This window comes from Triturus cristatus, chromosome 10 (assembly GCF_964204655.1).
Source record: "Triturus cristatus chromosome 10, aTriCri1.1, whole genome shotgun sequence".
Taxonomy (NCBI): Eukaryota; Metazoa; Chordata; class Amphibia; order Caudata; family Salamandridae; genus Triturus; species Triturus cristatus.
In genome coordinates, this window is record NC_140593.1 from 772,319,193 (window position 1) to 772,335,767 (window position 16,575).

Here is a 16,575-nt window from a genome sequence, read left to right on the forward strand (position 1 = left end):
GAACAGGGGAAATAAACAGATAGGAAGCCCCATTAAAGCCTGACAGTCAGTGCTACCCAGCAGCAAGTAGGTGTCAAATCTAATGATGCTTTCAGGAGACGCTGGACATGTGTGGCAGACAATTATTACATGATATAAGCAGCCCTGCTTCCTCTGCGCCTCTCTTGGGCTTGGGACGTTAAGTGAGCCCTTCCCAGCACACGTGAGTGCCCGAGGAGTCATCACACCAGACAGACCAGTTCATCACTTTTAATGGACTTGCTCCAGGGTATTTTGTGCAGCACTGCGGAATGAATTGGACTTGATGCAGTACAAAAAATACAGCAAAGCCTCCCCACACAACCCGCATCTTATTAAAGCAACTGCAATCTCCGCGGATCCACCAAATTATCCGAAGAAAGGGAAGAACACGAAATGGATTTTTAATATCGCATTTTATGTATGAAACGTGAATTGGTTAAAATTACTATCAGGAACATGATGTGTTCTCGGGAAGAAAAAAAATACGAAGTTCATGTTTGGAAGAAACAAAAGATCAAAAATGCACAGAGGCGTTTGCACATCTGGGTTATGAAATTATTCCAGGCTGAACTTTTTGCATTTAAGTTTGCAAATTAAAATATTCCGGTGGGGAAATAATTATTAACTCTGGGGGTTTTTTGCGCAGTTTATCATATCGGGGCATGCAAATACTATAAATATAGTTTAGTGCAAGTGCTAGGATTCCAGTACACCAGCAGATTGATGGTGCGGTGAAATCACAAAAGAGTGACAGTCGAAACATTAATAACAGTGTCAGAAACTACACAGATCACAATGAGGGCTGCACTTCAAAGGGCTTTAATGCCTAACCTTGTTGGGCTGATTCTCATGGGTATATGAGCAGCTAAATTAAAGTATTTATGCAAAAAACTCAATTTAAGAGGGCAATATCTTATTCCACTGATGCTATATTGTAAAAAATCGGATTATTATTTGAGGGGAGGGGTTAAGTACCCACCCCAAGTAATAATCACAGTACCTGTCAGGCTGAACCCTCAAAGTCACTAAATGAACCTTGAGCTCAATAAGTGATGCAGACCCACTAGTAGCATTTATTTCACAGGCCCTTGACACTTTACTAGGGACTTACAAGTAAATTAAGTATGGCAGTTGGGTATAAGCCATTTCTGCCATGTTTAAAATACTTTAGCACTTGTTGGCAGTGGTAAAGTGCACAGAGTACTAAAAGGCAACTTAAAATGGTTCAGAAAGCAGGAGGGTGTAGGCATAAAGTTTGGGAATTACCCTGAAGGAAAGGCGAAGTCCAACTTCCCTTTTCCAAAATATTTATTACAAATTCGACTCCATCAGTGAATTGGGCTTGGCAAAAGTCCAACAATGAATTGTGCAGCTGTTTCTTAGCCAGAGGTAGCATTTATTAAAATCAATATTGTATCCCAATGCTTTCCTGCTTTCCTATGGAAAAGCTAACCCTGCTACAGGCAGAAGAGTTTTGGGGCCTTTTTACTGGAAGGGTATTTTTAACATTACGCTTTTACATGTCATATTTTTAAAAACAAATTACCTTGCCTTATGGGACATAATGCCTCCTTAGGGGGGAGTTAATAATATTTAAAAGGAAGAGGTTATTTTAACAGGTCGAATTTACAGTTTAAAACCACACAGTGAGGCTACAATGGTAGGCCTGGCGACATGCTTGTCAAAGCTATAAAACCACATGACAGGGATACTATTCAAAGCCTTTGGTTATGTCTGTGGGTAAATAGTTGAGCCCCGGTTTGGTGGGATATCAGCTGTAATTTGTTATATATTTACTTTCTTCCCTTCCACTGCTTTGAGCAAAGCCTCCTGTTAAACTATTCCCCATGCACAGTACATTCAGAGGCAGAAAATCATGGCTTCGACCCACCACTTGCCCACCCAGCTACAACGGGAGAACTTGGGTGGTGGATGGAATGAGTTAGGAATTTCTTGATGGAAGATAGTAAACAGTTTGGGGTAGGAGAGGAAATCAAGGTTTTGTCAGAATAAAGTGGCTTGGAGCAGTGCACATTTGCCTTAGAGTGGCAGTCCATCTCCTTTCCTGAGAAGCCCTGAGTCAAAGGCGTCATCAGCCCCCCACTTTAAAAGTTTGAGCAGGGGTGGGTGCCACTGGGAATTCTATGTAATGTGAAATGTTTAAATTGATGTTTAATGTTCTTTAATCGAGACTTGGGTCTCCAGGTTGACCTTCATATATAAATAAAAAATGGATGGATGGATGGAAGGAAAGAAGGAAAAAGGCAGGAAAAATGAGGAGGTGTGTGATAAATGGAGGGGTGGATGGAAAAAGACAGAAAAAAAGGTGGATGGAAGAATAGATGGATGGAGGGATGGATGTGTAAATAGATGGAAAAAGATAGAAGAAAAATTGAGAGAAGTTAGAAAAAAATATAAGAACCATGGCAACTTCCAAATGAAAGCAGGGTCGCTTGCATCACTCGCTCACTCAGTACTGTTTTGGGTGTGGTTCTAAGTGGTGGTATTATATTTTTCTGGTTACTCTCTTGACATGAGTGACCAGATGGATCCTGGGTGACAGAAGGAATCTATCTTGGTTACATTAGTGAGCTGTAAAGGAGGAACATATCCTCTGTTTTTGGCTTCACACTTCACAAAGTCTGCAAAACTTAAAAACGTTTGCATCAACCTTGTTAGACCATTTGTTAGACTGAGAGGACTCAAGAGTTTCCTCCTCCCCAAAGTGAAACTCGTTGAATTGAATAACAACTGTGCCCTAGCCAGAAATAGTCCCAGTCTGCAAAATCACTGGCCAAGACAGAACAAAAGCCCTCTTTTTGCAACTGGAGCATTTTATACCAGAATTCTGGGCCTCATCGAGGACTGCTGCTGAGCAAGTCAAAAGTACTTACGCCCAATGGTCCATTGCAAATGTTGCTTCTGCTTTGTCTAATTGGACTTATATTTACTCAGAAAAAGTCCTTTAGATCAAAGATAAAATTATTAACTGAGTCCTTGCTTCAGTAGGCAAATGTACACATGTGGGCCAGTCTCACTTGGTGTCAAAGTCCCAGATGGACCGCCATGAAGACTTCATGTCCACTAACACTCAATATCTTTTCACATTGAGTTCAAAGGTTTGATTTTTCCTTGTTTACTAACTTTTGAACATTTGTTAGTTTTTACAATTTTTTTTTCTAATTTTCCTTAGTAGAACTGCATATTTTTCATGAAACGTGCAGGACCTTCAAGGTCTTTAGTGTTTGTTACACATGACACCTCCCACATATTCAGTGGAGATTGTGTTGCTGCTGAGGGCAAGCGGCCAAGGGTGAACCTAGGTTGCCATTATGAAACTCTTACAGGTCCATTTATTTACCTCGTGCGGGAGCTCAGTCACCCTTCTCAAGACAGTCATCACTATCCCACATGGCAAGTATAATTCATTACAAACACATGCATTTTTTTAATACATTAAAAATAACAATCCAACATTGCTAGCCACTGATGCCCGGTAACCAACTTTATCAAGCTATCATTTCCACATTACTACCTGACTGAGATTTTCACCATGTTATACCTAATAACCACACTGTTACATAAGAATAAATTATCCATATTTGTAAAGCGCAAACATATCTCCCCTCAAGGTTTCAAGGCGCTGGGGACCGTCAGGGAGATTAAGTGAGCTATTGCCCAGAGTCACATGATGCTGAACTGAGCTACGGCCGGCGATCGAACCATGATCCCCGCACTCCGGAGTCAGCTGCTCTAGACACTGCGCCACACCTTTCCCCTACATGATCGTGCTGGTATTTTTCCCATGTGACCATATTTATGACATAATTTATATTGTATACTTATAGTGATTTATAGACTATGCCATTACCAAAACAAAACCTATACATTGTTACTAACTTATAATGTCACTATGTAAATGCGCATTAAGAGTAATGGTCTTAATTGTATGTGTTTAAATCAGATTAAGATAAATTGAAGGGATAGTTCTATTAAAGTGCATTAAATATGTGAAGAGAAACTTAAATATGCAGGTATACTCACAAGAAACGTTATAATATCGTGATTCATATTACAACTTCATCGTTATAAATATTCCACTTCCAATATCCATGCCATGAAGGGATATTTTTTAAAACATGAGGAGGTATGAGTGGCCATCCTCACTGTTTCCCAGTGTTTGCCATTTCATACTTATAGCCTCCATCTGAGTTCTGTAATTATAATGGGCAAAAAATGCACCCAGTACTAATTCCACATTTTTGTGGTAAACATTGGGCTTTAAATTGTGCAAATGTATTTTGCACTAGATTTTGCAGACAATTGCACCTCACTATTTACTTGGGCAACTTCCTCTACAAAGGACCTGGAGTTAATCGCCGACGCAAAAATTGAGACTGAATCATGCTTGTCCTCATCTCATAATGGGTGCAAAGAGAAATAAAACTGGTGCAAATCATTTGGCGCAACTTAAAATATAACCCTGTGTTTGTCACAGATGAATGCATCAGAGCTCTATCTTATTTTTCAAATATCTGTTGTATAAACCCAGGGGCATATTTATGAGAACCCTAAGTCACATTTCCACCATGTAAAGTGTGCATGCATGATGCAGGGCTATCATTAAGATTTATGAAGCCATGCAAAGCCACTCTGAGTGGCTTTGAGTGGCTCATAAGTAAGGCGACGCAATGCAAATCACAGCGTTGCCTTACTCTGTGCCCTGGAGGCATTCCACGGGCGTTGCGGTGGGTTTTCACCTGCAACACCCTTGCAATTTGACACTGCTCCAGATTTACAAAGTGATGTCAACCTGGGGAAGCATCAAATCCGGACGCCTCCCAAGGTGAGCCGTAACGGGGAGGAAATATGTTTATTTCTCCTCGTTGTTTCCTTTTTTTATACATGTGTGCTGCAGCACTCACAGAAAGAGGAAAATGCCTCTTAGGATTGTTTTTGTGCCAGGAAGGTGCCCCTTCTTGCACAAAACAATCCTGCCTGCCAAAATGGCATGAGTTCAGGAAGAAACAACAGGAATGCACTGTATTGCCCTGTGCCAAAATGCCATAAATGAATAAATGAAGCCCCCACCGTCTGTTGATTGATGGAGATACTTCATCATCTACATCGACCTAACCAGTACATTGCAAGGTAAGCAATATAACATATGAATATATTAAGCAATATAAGTTGGCAGGCAATATGGAGGTACGCACAGTAATATTATACTTAGGGCTCCCGGTTTTACGGTATTTATATTTTCAACATTTCCGTCTGTATTTATCCATATTTATTTTTTGCTGTTTTTTTCTGTATTTATCCATTTTTATTTTGTGTTTTCTGTATAAATGAAGTGTCTATGGGTATTTTTCCACATTTATTAGACTGATAAAGGTATACTCGCATTTAAATGTCCGAAAGGTTTCAGCAGTATACGGTGCAATAGCGCTATCTGAAAACACTTGTATTGTAGAATAGCATAATTAACTGTAGATCTGCACTTAATTAAGAAATCTTGTCTTTTTTTTCACCCCCCCCCTCTCAATCTGTACACCTGCTGACCTGGCACTCATGATTGACAGTAGAAAAAATCATCCTAAGTAGACCTATTTTCCATATTTTTCTGTATTTAAAAATAAATACAGACAGGAGAATAAATCAATTGCTGTCTGTGTTCATCTGTAAAAATCAGTAAAAACGGAAAACTGGGAGCCCTAATTATACTCTATGACGATACAGAGGTAGGCGATCTACTGGGTTTAATATATTGTACACCGATATTATTGAACTCGATCTAGTGTTGTACAACTGGGAGGATCACAATTCCCTAACAATACCTTGAAATCAGTGCAGATATATTGTTACTTAATGTCCACCCTTAGCAGCAATGTATACATTTTGTGCATCGTCACATAGAACATGGATGCTCAACATCCTGTGATTTTGGGCAAATCACTTAATCTCTCCTTGCCTACCAAAAATGAATGTGTCCGTCTGTAATGCAACTGGTGCTCATGTAAAGTGCTCTGATACCTTTGGGTCAAGTTCGTGCTATATAAAACTCCTAAAAAAAAATAAAAAAAAAACATCCTAGCATCTTATCACTGCTTTAAGCAAGTGTATGAAACACACGGATGCATTACCTGATGTGCGCTGGTGGTTGCCGGTGGGGCCAATTAGAACTCATTTTTGGAGACCAGCAATTATATTTCCTTATCAGACATTGACGAGAGCAGGAGAGGGAAAACAAACACAGGAGAAGAAGGAGTAAGAGAACAAGGGAAAAAGCAGAAACCTGCAAGAGAGAGATAAAGGGCCACGATGTCAGGTAGTGGATTAAAGAGATATGAGGTATATTCAAGTCTACGCATGGATTTGATGTAACCGGCCGTGGGCTTCTGAACAGAGCTTCGGGCACCGGCAGTCATTCTGCTACAAATTAAGCACTGCACAGATGCTGCAGGGTTGGCTTGCTTCCAATGGCACGCGGCGTTTCACCAGCCCTCCTCATTACCACCGGCCTGTTGTGCTACAAGTGATAGCCGCTGAAAGACAGGAGTAAAGATTGGAGCCGTGGCTGCTGTAATGAAACTGCCACTACCCTGTCTTCCTCATCACCAATGATGGGGCGCTGCCTGTATCAGGAGGAAGATAAGATAACGCCGATCAAAAGGTGACAGGAGACGGCACCGAACAAGGGTTTCAGACTGCATCGCCTGAGAGGCATGCCTGAAATAAATCACCCATACCCTCCTTTGAACACATGAAAACGCAAACCTAGCGTTTCATTAAATCAGCCGATTTTTTCACTCCATCATCGCGGAGTTGTTTCCAAGGCTAGTACATAAAATAACACCTGCTCGCCTGTCATGCAGGGAACACAGAATCTGTGCGATTGGTTAACTCGATATCTTGGGTGATGGTCCTGTCATGTAGAGCTGCGCTGTCTCAAAGCAAAGCCGCACTCCTGTTTTTTTTGCTTTAGAGGTGTCTAAGGATCATACATATAATTCGTACATTTTTCAAGTTAATATTTTAACTTCAGACAGCACACAGTGGAAACAGAGAGGAAAACCCTGCTCTCTGTTTCCAACTTGTAATGTCTGCATTTCATGCATTAATTAGGAGAAATGTGAAATTATATATATTAACTTTAGACACCTCAAACACAAAAAAGACAGATGTTTGGTTCTGCACTGAGCCAGCACAATTATTCATGATACCGCCTTTGTGGTTGTAATGCTGAGAAAGTACCAGCACATTTTTCAGGACCCCTGCATTACTTTTTGACCTCTTCAGAGCATACACCACTCAAAATCTGTTTGGGTTAGTGCATGACCTGCAGACATCGGAAACAAATGACAGTATTTGCATCTTTCTGTTTCGGAGCTCTGCTCCAAGCACAAAACACACCAACTGAGATTCAGTGGACCCTCTGAAAAACACAAACAAGAACGCACAGATGCCTTCTGCGCAGGTGCAGTGCAGAAAACTGGACTATGACACAGCCCTCAACTCTTCTCTGAGCCAGGCTGATCAGTGATTACCACTTAGAAATGAACTTTTCATAAAAATGTTCTGTGGGGATGTTAGAAATGGGGTTCCTGGTTGGACGGGTATGCACCTAAACCAGGCAAAACCCACCACTCCAGTAAGAGTAAGGGAGTTACACACATAAGATAACCCCTGCTCACCCCCTTGGTAGCTTGGCAGAGCGGTCAGGCTTATCCCAGAGGCAGTGTGTAAAGCATTTGCGCAATAAACACACACCAGTGACACACAGGCACACCACAAAAGAGACTCCACACAAGGCTATATGAAAACATCCTTTGTATTATACACAAAACACATTAGACCACAATCAAATAAATCACTTTGCAGCTAGGCAATTGTCATAACAATACATAGATCATAAATCACTTGGCCAACTAGGCAATTGTCATAAGATCACATGTAGTGCACTAAAGTAAATACTTATAAGTTGCATGTGTCAGAGGAGAATCATAATAGCAACAGTCCTGCATAATATGCAGTTCCTGAACATAATACTTGTTCTTTTACCTTGACCAGGATTACAATAACATATAACATCACACCAGGGCATAAAGAAAATGCAGCAGATTTAGGGATAACTCCCACAAATCATCCTATGTCATTATAGCCCCCTGGATCACACAATATACCAATAAGAATAAAGGTTGCAGTGCCCCTGCACACCTATTAGGTGTTATATGGTGATGTGGTCACCTAAACTAAATGTCCCAACAGTGAGTGGCAGCTGCCCACAGACAAGTGGCACAGGCGCCTAGACAAATGCAGTGGGGGCCTGGCCACTCTCTAAGGGCTACGAAGCCAGACGTTCCCCCCATAATGCTAGCAATCGCAATGCCCCCAACAGGAGGTAAAACATGCAGCTGCCCACCCTCGGTTGGTGCAGCAGGGCGTGGCTCCAAGAAAGAGGTGGGGGAAGGACACACCCGTTCCCCGGTCAGGACTGACTGATCACTTGGCGAGGCCTCTCCATGACATGGAGCGGAAGGCTCAAGGGCTTCTCTGCTGCCGCGTGCTGCCTTTGGCTTTCCTGGTAGTTGCTTAGCAACCAGGACACCAGGCGGCAACATTGGTAGCAACCGGGCAGCCGTCCCCTGCTATTTACCAGACCTTTCTTCAGTGCAGTCCGCACTGGGCTTTCTTTCCTTCAGCAGCTCCCGCAGGACAGAAGCAGGACAAGGAGCGAAGTCTCCATCAGATCTGCTCCCTGTTGTTCTCGTCATTGTGGGAATCAGGGGTGGCCACAGCCTTCCTCGTTGGCCCTGCCGCCCAGCAAGACGCCAGCGGAGCTCCTCAGCTCTTCCTGCATGTTCTGCTTGGCTCCTTTCGCCAGTGTGCACACTTCCTGGCTGACGCTAGCCCAGTGCTTCTCTTAGTAGGAGCGCAACTTGAGCTGTGTAATGCACAGCACGGAGCCACGTAAGCAGAGCCCTTTCTGTCTGTTTCCTTTGGCACACGTCATGCAGCGCATTGAGGAAGCTTAGTTTGGGGAGTACAGTACACAGGGGTTTCCAGTAAATGAAGCCCAGGTACTACTTATAGCCCAGAAAGAAAACACATAAAGGAACTCTCACTCAGGGTAGCACACAGGAGCTTCTCCACAATAAGGCATAGGGAGGCCTTCAGCAAATAAAGCCCCATGTAATCCTTTAGCAAAAAGGGGAAAGCACAGTGAAAGACTTTGATGTCCCTGAGTCTTTCAAAACAGGAGTACAGCACACACAAGCCTTTGGAGATTCTCTTCACAAGCAGGATACCCCAGCAGGGCAAAAGGAGTCAGTGTTTTGTCTCCACCACAGACAGAAGCAGCAACAACAGGCCAACCCACCCCTCACTCAGAAAAGGAAGCGCTCCTCATACAGTCCTTCACTCTTCTACTTCTTGGTAGGGTCCTCTTGCTTCTTGAAGTGATCTAAAGTCCTGGGGTTTTAGGTCTCATACTTATTCCCCATTTTGTCATTGTTCTCTTTGTGGCATGAGTCTCTGAACCCAGTCCAAACCAGTCCTTCCCTCCCTGGTGCAACATGACCACAGAGGGTGGAGACAGCATTGTGCAAAGGAGACATAACCTATTCAGGTGCAAGTGAAACTCCTCCCACCACTCTAAATGCAGACCAGGTCTATTCAGCCCAGCGATGAGTCACCCAGTGTTGCCGATACCACTAACCTTTAGGCCCGCAAGGCTCAATCCACAGGAGCGACGAAAAATTCTCCACCTCTCCTCAAGACAAGTTATGAATGCAGGATCTACAAATACCTACACGCACAAACTGGCATAAGGAGATGTGGGGATTCAGAAACCAGGGTGTGTACTTCCAAATCACCCAGCAGGCTCAGTTTAGCAGGGACCCAGAACGAGAAGAGTGAGCCCTAGAGAAAAGATAAGGAAATATTATAAATCCGTTTACCCCAATACCAAGTGAATATTGTCTCAAGGCTTGCTTTATAGAAATGGAAAACATCTTACCAGCTGGACATCTCAGGAAGACCGTTAAAGAATCCACATGTTGTTTGTACTGCCGATGAATGACGTCTTTACTGGCAATATTAATCTGCACCACGAAGAAGACTGAGGCGAAAATAATAATGATGCTGATCTGAGCAAGGAGGATATCCAAATAATGTGTAAGCCAGTCCAAATGAAATCAGTGCGGATTCAGGGGCCTTTCTACAACACACAACTAGCAGTAGCTCTGTGACCGCCTATAGCACAAAACCTACGCGTTAACACAGTCCAAAACAATCACGCGTTTAGATGCGTGTTACCTCTTTGAAGTTTGGGAACAAAGTGTTAAGCGCGACCGCGTCTTACTTCAAACACGGCCGCATAGGAAAACAAAAATCTGACCGGAATATGCAAACTTGGCGGCGTCTTACTTCTAGAACGCCGTATCCAAACAAACGATCTACACTGGCGGCTTCTTACACGCGACCGCTTTTCTGGCTGGAGTTAATGCGGCGGCCACTGCTTAATTAGTATGAGGACGGGGGGAGCCAGCACAAATGGTGGAAGCCGTCCAAAGACGGCTACGTGTAGATCAGGAACAACAGGAGCGTGAAAGGACAGCGGTAGTTGGGAAATCTTCAGTCCGAAACCGGGAGGAAGCTGAGTCAAAAACTACACGTCCAACAGAGAAGGGCGGTTGTAGGAGGATTCTTGATACGGGATACGCAAGAATATGGGGAGAGCCAGGAGTCGAGTCAAACTCCGAAAGCCAAGCAACGGCTTCTGCAGCTGGTGTGTATTTAACGGTGGGGAGTATCAACAAACTCCACCTCCCATAGAGCTGGTAGGGACTGTCAATAAAGTGTTTTCAATTTCTAAAAGCAAGCACCTACGCTTTCTCTATGTTCAAAGGAATGGTGCATGAGGCTTGGGATCTAACAGTTCTCCCACCCAAAGGTCTATTTACAGGTCGGGGTTTTGTGGGATATAGGGCATGGAACCTACAAACTAACACAGGGGCGTGTACATTTTCTGCAGATTCCCTGGACCTATCTTCAGGGCCATAACCCACCCAATCTATCAGATACTGGAGTTTCCCCCTACATCTACGTGAATCCATGATCCTTTTTACTTGATATTCTATTTCTCCATTTACCATGATAGGGGGAGGTGGTTCCTCAGGGACAGACGGGGTTTTATATTTCTTAAGCAAGGAAGTATGAAACACGGGATGGATCTGCATCTCTGCCGGTAACTTTAATTTCATTGTAACAGGAGAAATTACCTTGATAATGGTATATGGCCCTATGTAACGGGGTTGTAACTTGCGGGGTCCTTCTAATCTCAAGTTCTTGGTGGCTAACCATACCTTGTCACCTACTTTATATGCTGGAGCAGGCAGACGATGTTTGTCAGCTTGTTGCTTCATTGCTTCTTTTGCTTAGCCTTGCAGTTTCCCAAATGTTGGAAAGATTTGCATGATGTGTTTGAATAGCAGGGATATTCACTAAGTGGGGGGGCAAGGCAAAGGGCAATATTCTGGGATGATAAGCATAGACAAAGAAAAAGGGAGATACACCCGTGGATGAGTGTGTGGTGTTATTATACGTGAATTCTGCTAAAGGTAAAGCCTGAATCCAATCAGAAGTGATAGTTGATAACAAACAGCGTAAGTATTGTTCCAGTGTTTGATTGGTTCTTTCTGTTTGTCCATCTGTTTGCGGGTGGTATGCAGTAGACAGTCGATGGTCAATACCCAAGGTGGTACATAATCCTTGCTAAAAACGTGAAGTAAACTGGGCTCCCCTGTCTGTGATAACGATAGCGGGCAGGCCATGCAAACGGACTACATTGTCAATGAACATCTGTGTCAATTCCTTGGAAGAAAGCAGTTTTTTCAATGGAATAAAGTGAGCCCTCTTGGTGAACATGTCAACTATCACTAGAATGACAGAGTAACCATGGTGTCCAGGGAGGTCCGTGATGAAATCCATACTGATTGAATGCCATGGAGCCGAAGGTATAGGTGTGGGACGAAGCAACCCAGCAGGGGCTAAATGTAGAGACTTCTGTCTAGCGCAGACCGGACAGGACAAGACATAGGTCATGATATCGCTTTTCATACCTTTCCACCAAAACCATCTCTTACATGTTTGAACTGTTTTTTCTCCACCAGGGTGAGCAGTCAAGGAGGTGTTGTGACACCATCAAATGAGTTGCTGTTGTAATTCCGCTAGTGGTATGAATAATCTATCCTTATGATGTTATAACCCATACTTTATGGTATGCTGGGGTTCAGTCATCCATCCACTGGGAGGAATAGCTGAACAGGCTGTTAACAACTGGTCTAAGAAGGAAGGAGCAAGCATCCCAGATTCTCCTGCTCCTATTATCTTATGACAAGGAATGACTGGGGAACACTCGTTTACTTGTGATCTTTTGTCCGCTCCCAATCTGGATAAGGCGTCGGCTTTTCCCTGTTGGGGCCCTGGTCTATAAGTAATAACAAAGTCATATTCACTAAAGAACAAGACCCATCTAATTTGTCTAGGCGTCAATGCTCTTGCAGATCTGAAGTATTGTAGGTTGCGATGGTCTGTGTAAATGGTAGTAGTGTGTGGGGATCCCAAGAGGTAGTGCCGCCACTCCTGGAAGGCAAGCTTGATGGCTAAAAGCTCCCTTTCACCAATGGTATAGTTTTGTTCCGTGGGTAGCAAAGTCTTAGAAAAATAAGCTACAGGGTGTAACAGCCTGTAGCAGGATCACGTTGTGACAACACGCCTCATACGGCATACTGAGAGGCATTAGCCTCAACAAAATAAAGCTGTGTGTTATCTGGGTGGCGGATGATGGGTGCTGAGGTGAACTTTTCTTTGAGTTGTACAAAGGCCTGCTCTGCTTCAGGGGACCACCCAAAAACAACACCCTTGCGTAGTAGTCGTGTAATGGGTGCGATTTAGTCAGAAAAATGGTCAATAAAGTGCTGATAAAAATTGGCGAACCCAATGAAAGATTGTATTTCCTTTACATTTCTTGGACTGGGCCATTTGACCAAGGCCTCTATCTTTTTGGGATCCATATGGATACCCTCGGGTGAAATGATAAATCCTAGAAACTCCACTTTCGTGGTATGAAAAGTACTTTTGTCCAATTTGGCGAACAACTGATTGTCTTTCAGTCTTTGTAGAACCTTCTTGACATGCTCAACATGTTCTTGTTCTGATTGTGAGAAGAATAAAATATCATCAATGTAGACTATTACAAGATATCAAGATATTCCCGTAAAACTTCATTGATAAAGAATTGAAAAGCGGCAGGGGCATTGCAGAGATCGAATGGCATGACACAATACTCGAATAATCCGAATTTAGTGCGAAAAGCAGTCTTCCATTCATCTCCTTCCTTTATTCTTATCAAATGGTAAGCCCCCCTAAGGTCTAACTTGGTGAATATCTTGGCTCCCCGCACTTGGTCCAGGAGAACCGAAATAAGTGGGAGAGTATATTTGTTTTTAATGGTGACTTTATTCAAAGCACGATAATCAAGACACGCTCTTAACCCTCCTTCACGTTTAGGAATAAAAAAAATGGGAGACGACACAGGAGAGGAGGAATGTCTAAAGAACCATTTTTCAAACATTTCTGCGATATACTTCTGTAAGTATTCAGTTTCAGGTTCAGTTAGGGCATATGCTCGGCTCACTGGTAATTCCGCTCCTGGGATTAAGTCAATGCGACAATCATAACTCCTATGAGGCGGTAGGGCCGTAGCCTTCACCTCATCGAACACTTCTTTATATTCTGAATACAGATGGGGAAGGGTTTCTCCTGTCTGGTCCAAAGCACAACATAGCGATGTTCCCCATTCTCTTGCTTCACCATAACAGTGTGACAAACAGTAAGAGGATTTTAACGTGACCTGGCGGGAATTCCAATCAATATGGGGGTTATGAACCTGTAACCAGGGAATTCCAAGGATAGCTCCAAAGTTAGGCGTGTCGATTAAATCAAAAACTAGTGTCTCAGAATGTCCGTTGCTACACACCATGCTGAAGGCTGGAGTATGATGGGTTATTAGCCCCGAGGACAATTCTGTCCCATCTACAGCTTGTATAGGTTCTGGTTTAGTTTTAGGCACAAAGGGAATGCCTAATGTCTGAGCTAGACAGATATCTAGAAAATTTCCAGTGGCCCAGAATCAAGAAGTATAGATAAAGCCTTTCTATGTTGAGAAGACACGATAAGGGGGACTGCTACCGTGAAATGTCGAGCCACTGGAGCTACAATACTGGCTATGTTTTGTGAGACCAGGGGATTCCAACAACTTGAAGAGGTGGTCTCCATCTTCTTCAAGTTCTCTAGTTTTCCAACACAGAAGTGTACTCTTGACTACCAGCCACTGTTTTGGGGAAGGTATGTGACTTGACAGGACAACCTCTAGCATAATGTCCTCCTTTGCCGCAATAAAGACAAAGGTTGTTCTTTCTACGTCTCTCCTTTTCTTCGAGAGACAAAGGCACTCTCATACCTCCGATTTGCATAGGTTCACTAGGGTCTTTGTTTTCTCTGTTTTCCTTCTTCTCACCTCCCACTACCATGAACCGAGCCACATTACCACGGGATCTCTCTCCTTTTCATTCCGTCAGCCTATGATCCAATTTTACAACAAGGTCTATAAAAGCGTGACAGTCTTCGGGGGGATCGACTATTTGTGAAAGGAGATCTTTGAGGTCGTCATTTAATCCCCTATAAAATAGAGAGGTTCTCTTCTCCTCAGGCCATTGTGTCTCTGCCACTAATCTACTGAATTCCGTGAGATAGGTGAGAAGATCTCTAGCGCCTTGTTTCAGATTCAACAACTCATTATCACTGGCCTGAACATAAGTGTGCCTAGCAAACAGACTTCCCAGTTTTTCTTTGAATAACCTGTAAACATACAAAAGGGGGTCATTGTTTTCAACTAATGGAATGGTCCATCTGGCCGTGATTTCCTCCCAGATAGGAAATCACAAAAGCCACTTTGGCGGCGTCATCAGGAAAAGAAGATGCTTTACATAAAAAATGTAAATGACACTGATTTATAAAAACACTGTACTTTGCACTATCCCCGTGGAATCTTTCAGGAGCCGCCAAAGGAACGGGATTATGTGTGTGTACTGAAACATGAACTGCCTGGGGGTTTTCAGTGCTTGTAGGCGCAGGACTGACTTTAGCTGAGGGGTTGGACGAGGGAACTGTGAAGTGAGCAGGCTGTATATAAGTATGTTTATTCTTTTGCATACTATCACTTCCACTAATACTAGGGACTGGCTGCTGTCTAACTTGCACCAATTCTGTATGCAGGCCCTTATTTTCTGCTCTAAGTCTTCCTACTTCCCCCTGGAGTTCTAGTATAGCTGTAGCCAACTCCTCAACCGAGGAACTATGATGCAGGTTCTCCATAGCGGAGCATGCCCCTTCTAAATTCATCGTCGCTCGGGTGGACTTAAGTCGTGGGCTTGGCTTTCTGTTGTCGATACCACTAACCTGTAGGCCCGCAAGGCTCAATCCACAGGAGCGACGATAAATTCTCCACCTCTCCTCAAGACAAGTTATGAATGCAGGATCTACAAATACCTGCACGCACAAACTGGCATAAGGAGATGTGGGGATTCAGAAACCAGGGTGTGTACTTCCAAATCCCCCAGCAGGCTCAGTTTAGCAGGGACCCAGAACAAGATGAGTGGAGCCCTAGAGAAAAGATAAGGAAATATTATAAATGCGTTTACACCAATACCAAGTGAATATTGTCTCAAGGCTTGCTTTATAGAAATGAAAAACATCTTACCAGCAGCACATCTCAGGAAGACCGTTAAAGAATCCACATGTTGTTTGTACTGCCGATAAATGACGTCTTTACTGGCAGTATTAATCTGCACCACGAAGAAGACTGAGGCGAAAATAATAATGATGCTGGTCTGAGCAAGGAGGATATCCAAATAATGTGTAAGCCAGTCCAAATGAAATCAGTGCGGATTCAGGGGCCTTTCTACAACGCACAACTAGCAGTAGCTCTGTGACCGCCTATAGCACAAAGACTATGTGTTAACTCAGTCCAAAACAATCACGCATTTAGATGCATGTTACCTCTTTGAAGTTTGGGAACAAAGTGTCAAGCGCGACCGCGTCTTACTTCAAACACGGCCGCATAAAGAAACTATAGGAAAACTAAAATCAGTCCGGAATATGCAAACTTGGTGGCGTCTTACTTCTAGAACGCCGTAACAAACGATCTACGCTGGCGGCTTCTTACACGCGACCGCTTCTCTGGCTGGAGTTAATGCGGCGACCGCTGCTTAATTAGTATGAGGACGGGGGGAGCCAGCACAAATGGCGGAAGCAGTCCAAAGACGGATACGTGTAGATCAGGAACAACAGGAGCGTGAAAGGACAGCGGTAGTTGGGAAATCTTCAGTCCGAAACCGGGAGGAAGCTGTGTCAAAAACTACACGTCCAACAGAGAAGGGCGGTTGTAGGAGGATTCTTGATAAGGGATCCGCAAGAATATGGGGAGAGCCA

At 43.5% G+C, this 16,575-nt stretch overlaps 1 protein-coding gene across 3 annotated transcripts in view; it reads left to right on the forward strand.

Moving 5' to 3' along the window:
• GRIN2A (glutamate ionotropic receptor NMDA type subunit 2A) overlaps positions 1-16,575 on the forward strand; it is a 1,558,104-nt gene that overhangs the window by 917,289 nt on the left and 624,240 nt on the right. The window lies entirely within an intron of this gene.